Source organism: Choloepus didactylus, chromosome 3, assembly GCF_015220235.1.
Source record: "Choloepus didactylus isolate mChoDid1 chromosome 3, mChoDid1.pri, whole genome shotgun sequence".
In the NCBI taxonomy this organism is placed as follows: domain Eukaryota; kingdom Metazoa; phylum Chordata; class Mammalia; order Pilosa; family Megalonychidae; genus Choloepus; species Choloepus didactylus.
The window spans coordinates 57,733,405-57,748,398 of NC_051309.1; the positions used below are offsets into that span (position 1 = coordinate 57,733,405).

A 14,994-nucleotide genomic window follows, 5' to 3' on the forward strand; every position below is an offset into this window, starting at 1 on the left:
ACAAAATCCTGAAGAAATTTCCCTATGTTTTCTTCTAAAAGTTTGGTAATTTTAGTTCTTATATTTAGGTCATTGATCCATTTTGAGTTAATTTTTGTGTGCGGTGTGAGGTAGAGATCCATTTTCATTCTTTTGCCAGTTTTTTTCAGGACCATTTGTGGGTTCTGAGACTAATATTTCCCCATTGAGTGGACTTGGCACTTTTGTCAGAAATCAGTTGATCAGGGCTTCCAGGGAAGATGGTGTAGGAGGGAGCACAAGGACTCAGTCTTCCCACCAAAACTACTATTAAATAGGCAAGAACTGTCCGAAACAACTATTTTGAAACTCCAGAGGCCAGAAGAACACTATACAGCATCCAGGGAATACTGAGAGAAAGACGCAGATAAATTATGGTAAAGAGCTGTAAATTGCTCTCTCCACAGTGACTACTGGTGCGCATCCCCAACTCTCACTGCTCAATGCTGCAGGTTCTAATCCTTGGATAGCTGCTGGTGACAGAAAGGGGTGTAAAATCCTTTTCTCCAAGAACACGGGTGGGCACGGCTGATCTCTGATCACGACATTTGATTTGCAAATTTGAATAGCTGGGTCCTACCCTGAAGGCAGCCATTGTTTCAACCTTCCCTAGACAGGTGAAGATTTAAAGATACAGCACTTCCTCAGGGCTGCAGAGGACAGTTAGCATAAGGACTGCATTTGCTGGGCAGGCCAAGAAAGCTCAGCTTTGGGGAGCCATTGCAGAAGCTTTGGGAGCTCTTCCTGATCCCCTCCCCAGGACACCTTGGAGCCAGTCTGCACCCTCTTCGTGGGTCCCTAGACCTTTTTGTCTGGGAAAGACTTATCTGGGATGACCCTCCTTCCAGAATTTTCCTTCCAGGCAAAAGCAGCATGAGACACTGAAAGGAGTGTAAAAACTATAGAGGTGGACAGTATGGATAAAAGACCTGCTGACATCAAATACCTGGGAGAAACAGAGGGGACAAACAAACTCCTGTAAACGGGGGAACTCCAAAAAAACTAAAAAGCAAAAGCCCAGGAAAAGACAGGCTGAGAAAGGCAGAGGAAACCCTGCACACTGCCCTTGGCTTGGGCAGTCCTTCGTGATAGGACGGCTAAAGCTCAAAAAAAAAAAAATTCTCTTTCTTATCACCAGCTGGTTACAAAACCAAGAAATAGACATCCCGGGGAGTAAATCCCAGAGTTAACATTTAAACATATTGAAAAGTACAGTGTGCAACAAGAGTACAAGACAAACAAAGAAACAGGATATGATAACCCATCCAAAGGAAGCGGATAAAAATACTGAAATGAAGAAGAGAATGTGGAACACCAAACAAAACCTTTTTTTTGTTTGTTTGTTTTTTAAATCTTCATTTTATTGAGATATATTCACATACCACGCAGTCATACAAACAAATCGTACATTTGATTGTTCACAGTACCATTACATAGTTGTACATTCATCACCTAAATCAATCCCTGACACCTTCATTAGCACACACACAAAAATAACAAGAATAATAATTAAAGTGAAAAAGAGCAATTAAAGACAAAGGGTACCTTTGTCTGTCTGTTTGTTTGTTTGTTTCCTTCCCCTATTTTTCTACTCATCCATCCATAAACTAGACAAAGGGGAGTGTGGTCCTTATGGCTTTCCCAATCCCATTGTCACCCCTCATAAGCTACATTTTTATACAGTTGTCTTTGAGATTCTTGGGTTCTGGGTTCTACAAACAAAACCTTTTAAAAAAATGATCTTAAAAATGCTCAAGGAGTGAAGGAAAGTACAGTGAAAGGACTGAAGGATATCAGGAAAACAGTGAATGAGCAATATGAGAGTCTAAATAAAGAGATAGAAATTTTAAAAGGGAATGAAACAGAACTACTGGAGTTAGAGACCACAAGAACTAAAGTGAAAAATGCCCAGGAGGGCTTCAAGAGCAGGTTGTAGCTGGCAGAAGAATGAATCAGTGAACTTGAAGACAGACACATAAAATGAGTCAGGCTGAGGAGCAGAAAGGAAAAAATATATATATTAAAAGTGAAAATAGCCTACAGCAGCTATGGAACACCATCAAGTGCACCAGTATACACATGTGAGTCCAAGAAGAAGAAAGAGAAAGCGGCAGAAGGAATAGTCAAAGACATAATGACAGAGAAATTCCCAAATTAGTAAAAGAAGAAAAAGAGAACCCATCATATAATAACTATACTTTCAAATGCAAAGGACAAGGAGGGTTCTGAAAGCTGTACAAGAAAAGTATCATGTTACATACAAGGCAGTCCCGATTAGATTGAGTGTGGATTTCTCATAAGAGACCATGGAGAGAGGCGGGGCAAGATGGCACACTGGTGAGCTGTATGTTTTAGTTACTCCTCCAGGAAAGTAGGTAGAAAGCCAGGAACTGCGTGGACTGGACACCACAGAGCAATCTGTCTCTGGGCATACTTCATACAACACTCATGAAAATGTCGAACTGCTGAGATCAGCGAAATCTGTAAGTTTTTGCGGCCAGGGGACCCGCGCCCCTCCCTGCCAGGCTCAGTCCCGGGGGAGGAGGGGCTGTCAGCTCCGGGAAGGAGAAGGGAGAACTGCAGTGGCAGCCCTTATCGGAAACTCATTCTACTGATCCAAACTCCAAGCATAGATAGACTGAGACCAGACACCAGAGAATCTGAGAGCAGCCAGCCCAGCAGAGAGGAGACAGGCATAGAAAAAAAAAAAACAACACGAAAAACTCCAAAATAAAGGCGGAGGATTTTTGGAGTTCTGGTGAGCGCGGAGGGGGGAAGGGCGGAGCTCAGGCCTTGAGGCGCGTGTGCAGGTCCCGAAGAAAAGCTGATCTCTCTGCCCTGTGGACCTTTCCTTAATGGCCCTGGTTGCTTTGTCTATTAGCATTTCAATAACCCATTAGATCTCTGAGGAGGGCCCTTTTTTTTTTTTTTTTTTAACCTTTTTTCTTTTTCTAAAACAATTACACTAAGAAGCCCAATACAGAAAGCTTCAAAGACTTGCAATTTGGGCAGGTCAAGTCAAGAGCAGAACTAAGAGAGCTCTGAGACAAAAGGCAATAATCCAGTGGCTGAGAAAATTCACTAAACACCACAACTTCCCAAGAAAAGGGGGGTGTCCGCTCATAGCCACCATCCTGGTGGACAGGAAACACTCCTGCCCATCGCCAGCCCCATACCCAGAGCTGCCCCAGAAAACCCAATGTGACGGAAGTGCTTCAAATAACAGGCACACACCACAAAACTGGGCGTGGACATTAGCCTTCCTTGCAACCTCAGCTGATTGTCCCAGAGTTGGGAAGGTGGAGCAGTGTGAATTAACAAAGCCCCACTCAGCCATCATTTGAGCAGACTGGGAGCCTCCCTACACAGCCCAGCAGCCCAGAACTGCCCTGGGGGGACGGCACTCACCTGTGACATAGCACAGTCATCCCTCAACAGAGGACCCGGGGTGCACAGCCTGGAAGAGGGGCCCACTTGCAAGTCTCAGGAGCCATACGCCAATACCAAGGACTTGTGGGTCAGTGGCAGAGACAAACTGTGGCAGGACTGAACTGAAGGATTAGACTATTGCAGCAGCTTTAAAACTCTAGGATCACCAGGGAGATTTGATTGTTAGGGCCACTCCCCCTCCCCAACTGCCCAGAAACACGCCCCACATACAGGGCAGGCAACACCAACTACACACGCAAGCTTGGTACACCAATTTGGCCCCACAAGACTCACTCCCCCACTCACCAAAAAGGCTAAGCAGGGGAGAACTGGCTTGTGGAGAACAGGTGGCTTGTGGACGCCACCTGCTGGTTAGTTAGAGAAAGTGTACTCCACGAAGCTGTAGATCTGATAAATTAGAGATAAGGACTTCAATAGGTCTACAAACCCTAAAAGAACCCTATCAAGTTCAGCAAATGCCACGAGGCCAAAAACAACAGAAAATTATAAAGCATATGAAAAAACCAGACGATATGGATAACCCAAGCCCAAGCACCCAAATCAAAAGACCAGAAGAGACACAGCACCGAGAGCAGCTACTCAAAGAACTAAAGATGAACAATGAGACCATAGTACGGGATATAAAGGAAATCAAGAAGACTCTAGAAGAGCATAAAGAAGACATTACAAGACTAAATAAAAAAATGGATGATCTTACGGAAATTAAAGAAACTGTTGACCAAATTAAAAAGACTCTGGACACTCATACTACAAGACTAGAGGAAGTTGAACAACGAATCAGTGACCTGGAAGATGACAGAATGGAAAATGAAAGCATAAAAGAAAGAATGGGGAAAAAAATTGAAAAAATCGAAATGGACCTCAGGGATATGATAGATAATATGAAACGTCCAAATATAAGACTCATTGGTGTCCCAGAAGGGGAAGAAAAGGGTAAAGGTCTAGGAAGAGTATTCAAAGAAATTGTTGGGGAAAACTTCCCAAATCTTCTAAACAACATAAATACACAAATCATAAATGCTCAGCGAACTCCAAATAGAATAAATCCAAATAAACCCACTCCGAGACATATACTGATCACACTGTCAAACACAGAAGAGAAGGAGCAAGTTCTGAAAGCAGCAAGAGAAAAGCAATTCACCACATACAAAGGAAACAGCATAAGACTAAGTAGTGACTACTCAGCAGCCACCATGGAGGCGAGAAGGCAGTGGCGCGATATATTTAAAATTCTGAGTGAGAAAAATTTCCAGCCAAGACTACTTTATCCAGCAAAGCTCTCCTTCAAATTTGAGGGAGAGCTTAAATCTTTCACAGACAAACAAATGCTGAGAGAATTTGCTAACAAGAGACCTGCCCTCCTGGAGATACTAAAGGGAGCCCTACAGACAGAGAAACAAAGACAGGACAGAGAGACTTGGAGAAAGGTTCAGTACTAAAGAGATTCGGTATGGGTACAATAAAGGATATTAATAGAGAGAGGGAAAAATATGGCAAACATAAACCAAAGGATAAGATGGCCGATTCAAGAAATGCCTTCACAGTTATAACGTTGAATGTAAATGGATTAAACTCCCCAATTAAAAGATATAGATTCGCAGAATGGATCAAAAAAAATGAACCATCAATATGTTGCATACAAGAGACTCATCTTAGACACAGGGACACAAAGAAACTGAAAGTGAAAGGATGGAAAAAAATATTTCATGCAAGCTACAGCCAAAAGAAAGCAGGTGTAGCAATATTAATCTCAGGTAAAATAGACTTCAAATGCAGGGATGTTTTGAGAGACAAAGAAGGCCACTACATACTAATAAAAGGGGCAATTCAGCAAGAAGAAATAACAATCGTAAATGTCTATGCACCCAACCAAGGTGCCACAAAATACATGAGAGAAACACTGGCAAAACTAAAGGAAGCAATGGATGTTTCCACAATAATTGTGGGAGACTTCAACACATCACTCTCTCCTATAGATAGATCAACCAGACAGAAGACCAATAAGGAAATTGAAAACCTAAACAATCTGATAAATGAATTAGATTTAACAGACATATACAGGACATTACATCCCAAATCACCAGGATACACATACTTTTCTAGTGCTCACGGAACTTTCTCCAGAATAGATCATATGCTGGGACATAAAACAAGCCTCAATAAATTTAAAAAGATTGAAATTATTCAAAGCACATTCTCTGACCACAATGGAATACAATTAGAAGTCAATAACCATCAGAGACTTAGAAAATTCACAAATACCTGGAGGTTAAACAACACACTCCTAAACAATCAGTGGGTTAAAGAAGAAATAGCAAGAGAAATTGCTAAATATATAGAGACGAATGAAAATGAGAACACAACATACCAAAACCTATGGGATGCAGCAAAAGCAGTGCTAAGGGGGAAATTTATAGCACTAAACGCATATATTAAAAAGGAAGAAAGAGCCAAAATCAAAGAACTAATGGATCAACTGAAGAAGCTAGAAAATGAACAGCAAACCAATCCTAAACCAAGTAGAAGAAAAGAAATAACAAGGATTAAAGCAGAAATAAATGACATAGAGAACAAAAAAACAATAGAGAGGATAAATATCACGAAAAGTTGGTTCTTTGAGAAGATCAACAAGATTGACAAGCCCCTAGCTAGACTGACAAAATCAAAAAGAGAGAAGACCCATATAAACAAAATAATGAATGAAAAAGGTGACATAACTGCAGATCCTGAAGAAATTAAAAAAATTATAAGAGGATATTACGAACAACTGTATGGCAACAAACTGGACAATGTAGAAGAAATGGACAATTTCCTGGAAACATATGAACAACCTAGACTGACCAGAGAAGAAATAGAAGACCTCAACCAACCCATCACAAGCAAAGAGATCCAATCAGTCATCAAAAATCTTCCCACAAATAAATGCCCAGGGCCAGATGGCTTCACAGGGGAATTCTACCAAACTTTCCAGAAAGAACTGACACCAATCTTACTCAAACTCTTTCAAAACATTGAAGAAAATGGAACACTGCCTAACTCATTTTATGAAGCTAACATCAATCTAATACCAAAACCAGGCAAAGATGCTACAAAAAAGGAAAACTACCGGCCAATCTCCCTAATGAATATAGATGCAAAAATCCTCAACAAAATACTTGCAAATCGAATCCAAAGACACATTAAAAAAATCATACACCATGACCAAGTGGGGTTCATTCCAGGCATGCAAGGATGGTTCAACATAAGAAAAACAATCAATGTATTACAACACATTAAAAACTCGAAAGGGAAAAATCAATTGATCATCTCAATAGATGCTGAAAAAGCATTTGACAAAATCCAACATCCCTTTTTGATAAAAACACTTCAAAAGGTAGGAATTGAAGGAAACTTCCTCAGCATGATAAAGAGCATATATGAAAAACCCACAGCCAGCATAGTACTCAATGGTGAGAGACTGAAAGCCTTCCCTCTAAGATCAGGAACAAGACAAGGATGCCCGCTGTCACCACTGTTATTCAACATTGTGCTGGAAGTGCTAGCCAGGGCAATCCGGCAAGACAAAGAAATAAAAGGCATCCAAATTGGAAAAGAAGAAGTAAAACTGTCATTGTTTGCAGATGATATGATCTTATATCTAGAAAACCCTGAGAAATCGACGATACAGCTACTAGAGCTAATAAACAAATTTAGCAAAGTAGCGGGATACAAGATTAATGCACATAAGTCAGTAATGTTTCTATATGCTAGAAATGAACAAACTGAAGAGACACTCAAGAAAAAGATACCATTTTCAATAGCAACTAAAAAAATCAAGTACCTAGGAATCAACTTAACCAAAGATGTAAAAGACCTATACAAAGAAAACTACATAACTCTACTAAAAGAAATAGAAGGGGACCTTAAAAGATGGAAAAATATTCCATGTTCATGGATAGGAAGGCTAAATGTCATTTAGATGTCAATTCTACCCAAACTCATCTACAGATTCAATGCAATCCCAATCAAAATTCCAACAACCTACTTTGCAGACTTGGAAAAGCTAGTTATCAAATTTATTTGGAAAGGGAAGATGCCTCGAATTGCTAAAGACACTCTAAAAAAGAAAAACGAAGTGGGAGGACTTACACTCCCTGACTTTGAAGCTTATTATAAAGCCACACTTGCCAAAACAGCATGGTACTGGCACAAAGATAGACATATAGATCAATGGAATCGAATTGAGAATTCAGAGATAGACCCTGAGATCTATGGCCGACTGATCTTTGATAAGGCCCCCAAAGTCACTGAACTGAGTCATAATGGTCTTTTCAACAAATGGGGCTGGGAGAGTTGGATATCCATATCCAAAAGAATGAAAGAGGACCCCTACCTCACCCCCTACACAAAAATTAACTCAAAATGGACCAAAGATCTCAATAGAAAAGAAAGTAGCATAAAACTCCTAGAAGATAATGTAGGAAAAGATCTTCAAGACCTTGTATTAGGCGGCCACTTCCTAGACTTTACACCCAAAGCACAAGCAACAAAAGAGAAAATAGATAAATGGGAACTCCTCAAGCTTAGAAGTTTCTGCACCTCAAAGGAATTTCTCAAAAAGGTAAATAGGCAGCCAACTCAATGGGAAAAAATTTTTGGAAACCATGTATCTGACAAAAGACTGATATCTTGCATATACAAAGGAATCCTACAACTCAATGACAATAGTACAGACAGCCCAATTATAAAATGGGCAAAAGATATGAAAAGACAGTTCTCTGAAGAGGAAATACAAATGGCCAAGAAACACATGAAAAAATGTTCAGCTTCACTAGCTATTAGAGAGATGCAAATTAAGACCACAATGAGATACCATCTAACACCGGTTAGAATGGCTGCCATTAAACAAACAGGAAACTACAAATGCTGGAGGGGATGTGGAGAAATTGGAACTCTTCTTCATTGTTGGTGGGACTGTATAATGGTTCAGCCACTCTGGAAGTCAGTCTGGTAGTTCCTTAGAAAACTAGATATAGAGCTACCATTCGATCCAGCGATTGCACTTCTCGGTATATACCCGGAAGATCGGAAAGCAGTGACACGAACAGATATCTGCACGCCAATGTTCATAGCAGCATTATTCACAATTGCCAAGAGATGGAAACAACCCAAATGTCCTTCAACAGATGAGTGGATAAATAAAATGTGGTATATACACACGATGGAATACTGCGTGGCAGTAAGAAGGAACGATCTCGTGAAACATATGACAACATGGATGAACCTTGAAGACATAATGCTGAGCGAAATAAGCCAGGCACAAAAAGAGAAATATTATATGCTACCACTAATGTGAACTTTGAAAAATGTAAAACAAATGGTTTATAATGTAGAATGTAGGGGAACTAGCAGTAGAGAGCAATTAAGGAAGGGGGAACAGTAATCCAAGAAGAACAGATAAGCTATGTAACGTTCTGGGGATGCCCAGAAATGACTATGGTCTGTTAATTTCTGATGGATATAGTAGGAACAAGTTCACAGAAATGTTGCTATATTAGGTAACTTTCTTGGGGTAAAGTAGGAACATGTTGGAAGTTAAGCAGTTATCTTAGGTTAGTTGTCTTTTTCTTACTTCCTTGTTATGGTCTCTTTGAAATGTTCTTTTATTGTATGTTTGTTTTCTTTTTAACTTTTTTTTTCATACAGTTGATTTAAAAAAGAAGGGAAAGTTAAAAAAAAAAGAAAGAAAGAAAAACAAGGGAAAAAAAAAAGATGTAGTGCCCCCTTGAGGAGCCTGTGGAGAGTGCAGGGGTATTCGCCTAACCCACCTCCATGGTTGCTAACATGACCACAGACATAGGGGACTGGTGGTTTGATGGGTTGAGCCCTCTACCATAAGTTTTACCCTTGGGAAGACGGTTGCTGGAAAGGAGAGGCTAGGCCTCCCTATATTTGTGCCTAAGAGTCTCCTCCTGAATGCCTCTTTGTTGCTCAGATGTGGCCCTCTCTGGCTAAGCCAACTTGAAAGGTGAAATCACTGCCCTCCCCCCTACGTGGGATCAGACAGCCAGGGGAGTGAATCTCCCTGGCAACGTAGAATATGACTCCCGGGGAGGAATGTAGACCCGGCATCGTGGGACGGAGAACATCTTCTTGACCAAAAGGGGGATGTGGAAGGAAATGAAATAAACTTCAGTGGCAGAGAGATTCCAAAACGAGCCGAGAGGTCACTCTGGAGGGCACTCTTATGCACACTTTAGACAACCCTTTTTAGGTTCTAAAGAATTGGGGTAGCTGGTGGTGGATACCTGAAACTATCAAACTACAACCCAGAACCCATGAATCTCGAAGACAGTTGTATCAAAATGTAGCTTATGAGGGGTGACAATGGGATTGGGAAAGCCATAAGGACCACACTCCACTTTGTCTAGTTTATGGATGGATGAGTAGAAAAATAGGGGAAGGAAACAAACAGACAAAGGTACCCAGTGTTCTTTTTTACTTCAATTGCTCTTTTTCTCTCTAATTATTATTCTTGTTATTTTTGTGTGTGTGCTAATGAAGATGTCAGGGATTGATTTAGGTGATGAATGTACAACTATGTAATGGTATTGTAAACTATCGAAAGTACGATTTGTTTTGTATGACTGTGTGGTATGTGAATATATCTCAATAAAATGATGATTAAAAAATAAATAAATAAATAAATACATTTAAAAAAAAAAAAAAAAGAGACCATGGAGGCAAGAAGTGGGTTGAAATACTTAAAGTGCTGAAGGACAACAACTGTTAGCCAAGAATTTTTTTTTTCCCTTCCCCCATTTTTCAACTCATCCATCCATAAACTAGACAAAGGGGAGTGTTGTCCATATGGCTTACCCAATCACATTGTCACCCCTCATAAGCTACATTTTTATACAATCGTCTTCAAGATTCATGGGTTCTGGGTTGTAGTTTGATAGTTTCAGGTATTTACTGCTAGCTATTCCAATTCATTACAACCTAAAAAGGGTTGTCTATATTGTGCGTAAGAGTGCCCACCAGAGTGACCTCTTGGCTCCTTTTGGAATCTCTCTGCCACTGTAGCTTATTTCATTTCCTTTCACGTACCCCTTTTGGTCAAGAAGATGCTCTCCATCCCACAATGCTGGGTCTAGATTCCTCCCTGGGAGTCATATTCCATGTTGCCAGGGAGATTTACTCCCCTGGGTGTCAGATCCTACGTAGCGGGGAGGGCAGTGATTTCACCTGCCAAGTAGCCAAGAATTTTTATATCTACAAGACTCAAAATGAGGGAGAGACTAAGACATTCCCAGATAAACAAAAACTGAGGGAGTTCATTACCATTAAACCAGCTCTATAAGCAAATGCTAAAGGGCATTTCATACTGAAAAGAAAGGACACTAGACAGTGGTTCAATGCAGCCTAAAGCGATAAAGATCGATGTTAAAAGTAGCCATTTGGGTAATTATAAATGCCAGTATTACTGTATTGTATTGTTTGACATGTCTTCGCTTCTTACTTCCTACAAGTGCTGAAATTCAAGTACATAAAAAGTAATGATAAATCTAGGTTTGGAGAATACAATGTACATAGATATAAGTGAATATAAGTGAATATAAGTGGTCACAAGGGGTTAGAGGGGTATAGGAAAAGTATATGTGCATGCTACTGAAGTAAGTTTCGTATCAAACCAAATATGATTGTTATATATTTAGGATGTTTAATTTCAACCCATTGTAACCACAAGGAAAATAGATGAAAAATATATCTGGATAGAAATGAGAAACACCCAATATGGTGCAGCACAATAAAGCAAATAAATGTAAGAGTTAGGGACAGAAAAAGTATAAGACTTGCAAAGGCTTAATAGCAAAATGACAGAAGAAAGTCCTGTATTGTTAGTAGTGACTTCAAATGTAAATGGACTTTTTCTGCCGCTCCTGGTGCTGCTGTGTGCTCATTAGGTGTGGACCTGGTACCTCTTTTGTGAAGCGGCAGTGAGGAGACTCCAGCTCTTGTCATGGCAGATGAAAAAACCCAAGGAAGGAGTCAAGACTGAGAACAACAATCGTATTAATTTGAAGGTGACAGGGCAGGATGGTTCTGTGATGCAGTTTAAGATTAAGAGGCATACACCACTTAGTAAACTAATGAAAGTGTATTGTGAACGACAGGGTTTGTCAATGAGGCAGATCAGGCTTCGATTTGACAGGCAGCCAATCAGTGAAACAGACACACCTGCTCAGCTGGAAATGGAGGACGAAGATACAATTGATGTGTTCTAGCAGCAGACAGGAGGTGTCTATTAAAAAAGGAGCTTGCTACTTTACTCCAGAACTCCTGTTCCTACAGACGAAGAATACGTTCTCAATTAGAAAAACTGCAATTTGGTTCCACCACATCCTGACTACTACAGTATAGTTTTCTGTATTCCTTCATTTTACCCTTCCCCATTCCTTTATTGTACATAAAGGAACTGGTGTATGTGCACAAGCATATTGCTTTTTTTTTTTTTTTTAACTAAATGGCCAATGGTATGTTTTGATTGACATCAAATGGAGATGGGATGGGGAAGAAAATACTGGTTCTGTGAAAATACCCTCTTTCTCCAGTAGTGGCATGCTCATTCAACTCTTATATTTATATTCCAGTAAGTTATTTTGCTCTCACTGTTTAACAAAAACCAACAACATAGAAAATCCTTGCATACCTTGTTCGATTGGAGAATTTTAATGTTTTTCATTTATCATTGTAAAACCAAGGACAATTTTATAGCTTTTTTGTACATAGCTGTTACATGTAGGGCAATCTGTCTTTAAGTAGGGATAAATTACTTTAAAAGAAATGAATCCTAGATAGTTTTCCCTTCAAGTCTTGTTGTTTAAATAAACTTCTTGTTTAAAAAAAGAAAATGTAAATGGATATCAAAAAAAAAGAAAATGACCCAACCTATATGCTGTCTGCAAGAGGCTCACTTTAAAGTCAGAGACATAAATAAGTTGAGGGTGAAAGGATGGAAAAAAAATACACCATGTAAGTAGTAACCAAAAGAGAGCTGGGGTGGCTATACTAATATTGAATAAAAGAGATTTTAAGTCAAAAATGTTTTATGAGGGACAAAGATGATCATTACATATTGACAAAGGGGACAATTCAACAAGTTGTAACAATTATAAATATATATGTACCTAAGAGCAGAACCCCAGAATTTATGAAGCAAATACTGACAGATTTGAAGGGACAAAACAAATCTCAATAAATTAAAAAATATTGAAATCATACACCACAATGGAATGAAGCTAGAAATCAGTAACAGAGGGAGAAATGGAAGATTCACAAATACTTGGAAATTAAAGAACATACTCTTAAGCAATCTTGGGTTTAAGAGAAAATTGGAAGTGAAATTAGAAAATATCTTGAGACAAATGAAAATGAAAAAACAACATACCGAGACTTATGGGATGCAGTGAAGGCAGTGTTGAGAGGGAAATTTATAGCTCTAAATGCTTACATTAAAGAAAAAGAAAGAATTCAAATCAGAGACCTAACCTCAAACTGGAGAACTAGAAAAAGAAGAGCAAACTAAACCCACAGTGAGGAGAAGGAAGGAAATAACAAAGATAAGAGCAAAAATAAATGAAATAGAAGACCAAAACAAAGAACAAAAGAAACAGTAGAGAGAATCAACAAAACTAAAAGTTCATTCTTTGAAAAGATCAGTCAAATTGACAAATCTTTAGCTAGACTGACAAAAAAAGAGGATACAAATAAAGAAAATGAAAAATGAAAAGGGAGGTGTTACTATGAAACCTGCTAAAGTAAAAAGGACTAGAAGAGAAGATGGTGAACAACTGTATTCCAATAAATTAGATAACCTAGATGAAATGGAAAAATTCTTAGAAGCACAAAAACTATCTACATTGACTCAAGAAGAAATAGAAGATCTCAAAAAACCAATTACCAGTAAAGAGATTGAAACCTCTCAAAAAAGACAAGCCCAGGACCAGATGGCTTCAGAAGAGAATTCTACCAAACATTCCAAGAACATTGGACTCTAATTCTCTTCAAACTCTTCCAAACAGGTAAAGAGGGAACACTTCTAAACTCATTCTATGAGGCCTGTTCTAGTCTGGTAATTCTGCTGGAATGCAGAGCAGCAGAAATAGATTGGCTTTTATAAAAGGGGGCTTATTTGGTTGCATAGTTACAGTCTTAAGGCCAAAAAGTGTCCATCAACAAAGGGTACCTTCACTGGAGAAAGGCCATTGGCATACGGAAACCTCTGTTAGCTAGGAAGGCACGTGGCTGGCATCTCCTTGCTCCCATGTTCCATTTCAAAATAGCATTCTCCAAAATGTCTGCATTAACAGCTGTTTTCAGAATGTCTGTCTCAGCTCCAGCTAGCCATGAGCTGCTTCTGCCTGAGCTTGTATAGTGCTCCAGTAAACTAAACAAGGCTTACACTGAATGGGCGGGGCCACGCCTCCATGGAAATTTTCCAGTCAGAGTTATCACCTACAGTTGGGTGGGTCACATCTCCATGGACACTGAAACAATAGGTTCCAACCCAATCCATACTAATAAGTCTTCCCCCACAAGAATGCATTAAAGAATATGGCTTTTTCTGAGGGACATAAAATACAAACTGGCACAAGGGCGATATCACCCTCATACAAAAACTGGATGAAGCTACCTCAAGAAAAGAAAGGTACAGACTAATATCTTATGGATATTGATGCAGAAATCCTTAACAAAATACTAGCAAACCAAATCCAATAGCATATTAAAAGAATTAAACACCATAATCAAATGGAATTTATCCCTGGTATGCAAGATTGTTTCAACTATAAGAAAATCAATTTATGCAACACACCACATTAGCAGAATGAAGGAAAAAACACTTGATTAATTCAATTAATGCAGAAAAGTCATTTGACAAAATCCAGCATCGTTTCTTGAGAAAAACACTTAAAATGCTGGGAATAGAAGGAAACTTCTTCAGTATCATTAAGGGCATGTATGAAAAGCTCACAGCTAGCATCCTACTTAATGGTGAAAGACTGAAAGTGTTCCCTCTGAGATCAGGAACTAGACAAGGATGCCTACACTCACCACTGGTATTGTTCTGCCAGACAGATAGGCAAGAAAAAAGACATAAAAGGCATCCAGATTAGGAAAGAAGAAGTAAAACTTTCCCTGTTTTCAGATGGTATGATCCTATATACAGAAAACCCTGAAAATTCCACCAAAAAAGCTCCTAGAGGAAATAAATGAATTTCAGGAAAGTGGTGGGATACAAGATCAACACCCAAAAATCAGTATTGTTTTTATACACGAGCAATGAACAATTGGAGGAAGAAATTTTAAAAAATTCCATTTTCAGATGCAACCAAAAAGATCAAATATGTAGGAATACATCTAACCAAGATGCAAAAGACTTGTACACAGAAAACTATAAAACATTACTAAAAGAAATCAGAGAAGACCTAAATAAATGGAAGGAAGTTCCATGTTAATGAATTGGAAGACTATCATTAAAATGGC

The 14,994-nt window shown here is 39.1% G+C and overlaps 1 protein-coding gene and 1 pseudogene across 2 annotated transcripts in view; both read left to right on the top strand.

The window, feature by feature from the left end:
- Positions 1-14,994, top strand: part of CEP135 (centrosomal protein 135) — a 128,175-nt gene that overhangs the window by 39,018 nt on the left and 74,163 nt on the right. The gene's annotated exons all lie outside the window — the stretch shown is intronic.
- On the top strand, positions 11,478-11,878 carry LOC119529044 (annotated as a pseudogene).